The 4028-nt window shown below is 39.0% G+C and overlaps 1 long non-coding RNA gene across 1 annotated transcript; it reads left to right on the top strand.

Annotated features, from left to right (window-relative positions):
• Positions 1 to 358: 358 nt before the first annotated feature.
• On the top strand, positions 359 to 2446 carry LOC143273288 (uncharacterized). Its single transcript, XR_013051227.1, has 3 exons — positions 359 to 1843; positions 1956 to 2050; positions 2305 to 2446. It is a non-coding gene; the product is annotated as an uncharacterized LOC143273288 (long non-coding RNA).
• Positions 2447 to 4028: the final 1582 nt, after the last annotated feature.

Below are 4028 nucleotides of genomic sequence, written 5' to 3'. Positions count from 1 at the left end.
ATATCTGTGTTTTCCAGTGGTCTTAGGCGACCCCGTTCCTGTGAAAGGGTTGTTCACACCCAAAGGGGTCGTGAGCCACAAGTTGAGAACCACTGTCCTAGCACTTAATACTCAAAGATTATTCAAAAAGTTTATCTTTGTTGTAACAAAAGTCCTTTTTGGTATATGCTAATATATCTATTTTCTTTTCTTTTCTTTCTTTCTTTCTTTCTTTCTTTCTTTCTTTCTTTCTTTCTTTCTTTCTTTCTTTCTTTCTTTCCTTCCTTCCTTCCTTCCTTCCTTCCTTCCTTCCATCCTCCCTTCCTCCCTCCCTCCCTCCCTCCCTCCCTCCCTCCCTCCCTCCCTCCCTCCCTTCTTTCTTTCTTTCTTTCTTTCTTTCTTTCTTTCTTTCTTTCTTTCTTTCTTTCTTTCTTTCTTTCTTTCTTTCTGTTTTTCAAGACAGGGTTTCTCTGTGTAGCTTTGGCACTTTTCCTGAAACTCACTCTGTAGCCCAGGCTGGCCTCAAACTCACAGAGATCCGCCTGGTTCTGCCTCCCAAGTGCTGGGATTAAAGGCATGTGCCACCACCACCCAGCCAGTCATATATCAATTTACTTTTTTTCTTTCTTTTCTTTTTTCCAGAGCTGAGGACCGAACCCAGGGCCTTGCACTTGCTAGGCAAGTGCTCTACCACTGAGCTAAATCCCTAAACCCATATATCTATTTTCAAAGAAATATGTGCCAAGATTGTACTACTATAAATTTTCTTTATTGTAACATATGTATTGTAACACACACATACACACATACACATGTATGTAAATGGCATTCAGACATTAAGTTTAAGCAAGGCAATGGTTATTGGGGTTTGTATACATGATCACAAATAGTAAAATAAACAAAAAAATCAAACTTCTTAATCACTTCCAAACATAGTAAATTATAATTCTAGTGAAAACTTATTTCTATGCTAATACATTTATTTTTTCTTTTTACTCTTTGACTTTTTTTTCTGAATTTCAAATTACAAATAATCTTTTGTGTTGTCTTCCTTATTAACACCACAATCACATTTCTTGTTTTGGCTACATTTTTATCTTTTAAGGCAGGATACACTTACTAAACAGGTTATACTTCATAATCTTGTGAATGAAAAAGATGTTAGAAACCAAAGAACAAGTAATGGTGCAATTATTCCAGCAAGTCTCATATAATTTCAGGAAATATCACTTTTATAAGGCTGTAATTCTGCCTGGTAAATCCTTTTCATGTCAGGAAGAAAGATGAAATTGTAGGAAATCTATGGTAGTTTGCTGTGTGCATTATACAGTCCATTGCTTGGGGCACTGGATAATCTAATTATTAGACTGGACTTAAATTATATTCTAATATGTATAAAGTATATACACAATTAGTGTGAGTGTATAAAGAAGCTGACCAAGATACTTAAATTATGAGATACAAGTACCCACATGAATTTTCCATGTTTCACTTTTTCCAGAACTTTTATTAAAGTTGTTGAATATATAATTTATTGTTCATTGTAAAGACAATTCTTTTATCTGATGACATACAGTGGCCATGATAATTATTAACGTGGCTTCCACATTTTGGATAAATTCTACCTCTTCCTAAAATGTTTTGTGTCGTGGGTAGCCATTCCAGCTTTGATCTGGAAGTTCCAACTCCCATTGAGCTTCGGTAATTGTCACACCTACAAGGCAGGGCTGAGAGAGGACCCTGAAGAGCCGAGATCTGGATGCACTGGACCCTGGACGCTGGAGGTAGACTGACAGAGTTCTCCAGAGAACAATGCCGGACTGTGCTACACCTTTCCCAGACCCTGTTACCTATCCCTTCACTTGTAAGTTACCCCACAAAATAAACCTCCCTCTTAACTACGGGGAGTGGCCATAATAATTTCACCAATAGTTTTGCTCTGTATTTCTGAGACAATATTTTTGTTATTTCTTCAGTGTCTCATGGATCCCGTTGTTCTAGCAGATCTGGCGATCAGCTTCCCTTAGAACGATGGGAAATTCCAGAAGAGTGAGATGGGAGCCATGCTGATGTAAGAGCTTCTCTAGCACTGGGTTTAGGATTTTTTTCTTCTATCAGAGAATCCTGTTGATAGAGTGTGTAGCTTGACTCTCTGAATGTCTCTGCTGGGCAACACCTTCTAGCTACCCATCACAACTAGTAAGGGGGTGGGGGGGACACATCTCTGCTGAGCAGTTTCCATAAATTGATAATAGACCTTGCTAACCTTTGGGATATTGAATATTTGTTGAAATGTGTTACTGACTTTTTTTTTTTTTTTTTTAGGTTTTAACCAGGAACATTTGTTTCTTAGATTAAACAAGATGTGATAGTTTGTTACAGGCTTCAAGGTAGAAGAAAATATTTGCCCTTTGGGAAAAGGGTGTTTGTCATATTTGAATTTAAAATTCCCCGGATTCTGGTTTGGAGCCCCGCCCCCCCGCCCCGCCCCTTTGGTGGTGTAACATTGGGAGGTGGGGCCTAGAAGGTGGGAACAGGCCACCAGTGCAGGGCCGTAAAAGCTGCACTTGGCCCCAAGTTCTTTCCCTGCTCACAGCTTCCTAAAATATTTTGGTAATATTTTGATGTGAGAGCCTTTGCCACGAGCTCTCACCAAAGTGATCGGAGCACTCTGTGACGCCTTCTCTAGTGATGGCCTGCAATCGTCTGAAACCGTAAGCCAAAGCAAGGCTTTCCTTTCCTACACTGTTTCTGTTGGGTCGGAGACGTGCAGGAAGAGCTGGTAAGGGGTCTGATTTGGCACTTTCATGTGCTGAGCACTTTGACAAGCTAACTTGAAGTGTTCTTTTTAGCTGGAAAATACAGCTGTGGGGTTGCCAAGCAAAGAATCTAAGTGTTGGGAACCAAGGAGGCCATCTTTCTTCCTGTTTTTGATCTTGTATGCTCTGTCTAGTTTGAATTGCAGATTCATGAAGATATATCCCTGCTTTCCAAAACAGACAAAGCTTGGTTTAATTTACTTCCAGTTAATTTTAACCTTGGGTAAATTACATGGACTTTTAGTTATTCATTGGCAGAATGCTAGTATTACTCTGTTCTCAGAGATGTTCTATAGAGTAAAATGTGTGAATAATGTGACTTAATAGGCTCACAGGGAGTAGTTTTCCCTTTGTATTGATGAGAAACTGGTTACAAATAACAAGAGAAGCTCATGTCCCTTGTGTAGAGTGATGTAGTATTTTGTGTGGCTGAAAAAAATCAATAGAGTGTTACTGAACCAAATCCTTCATCACTACAGACCTGGTACTGCTCTCCGAGATCTCTCTCCCTCATAGCATCTCTCCTTGCTTCGTTCCCTCCATCTTACTTCCTGCCTTAAAAAGCAGAAGTTGTGGTTTGAATTGCAATTGTAATTATGATGCAGATCATTAAGGCATAAGGAGAGTGAAAGGTGTAAACATGTGCAGCTCCTACCTATAAATCTTGGACTGGTTTAGAAAACTCTGAGGGCTAGGAATGCAGTTCAGTGGTGGAATGCTGTACCTACCATGCAAGAAGCCCCCAATATATCTCACACACACGTGCACGCACACACGCACATGCACACACACACACAGATATAAAAGCTCAGAAAACTGGGGATTCCTTATTATTGGGAACAAAATTTCTAGTGATTGATGACACTAAGAGATTATTGTAAAGGTATTAGTAATCACAAATATCAATACTCCAATTACAGTTCCTCTATTACAAATGAGCTCATGAAAGGAGGGCTAAAACTATCTTTTTGGTTTTTTATTGGTTTGTTTGAGATAAAGAGATAATAGCACCATTTTAAAGTTGGAACATAACCCACAGGTACTTTGTCATGAAGATGAAAAAAACCTGTTCTCTTCTAACGATACTTACGGTGTAAAATCCATGATGTTGTGTTTATCTAACCCAAACAATTGTTCTGTCTCACTATACTGCATAATTGGAATAATTGGTTAAGTTGAGCACTGGTTAAACTATCTGATAGTGACACATTACAGGGAGAAGTTCTAGTT

This window comes from Peromyscus maniculatus, chromosome 5 (assembly GCF_049852395.1).
Source record: "Peromyscus maniculatus bairdii isolate BWxNUB_F1_BW_parent chromosome 5, HU_Pman_BW_mat_3.1, whole genome shotgun sequence".
Taxonomy (NCBI): domain Eukaryota; kingdom Metazoa; phylum Chordata; class Mammalia; order Rodentia; family Cricetidae; genus Peromyscus; species Peromyscus maniculatus.
Note: the sequence above shows the minus strand (reverse complement) of the source record. Positions and strands in the feature narration are given on the sequence as shown.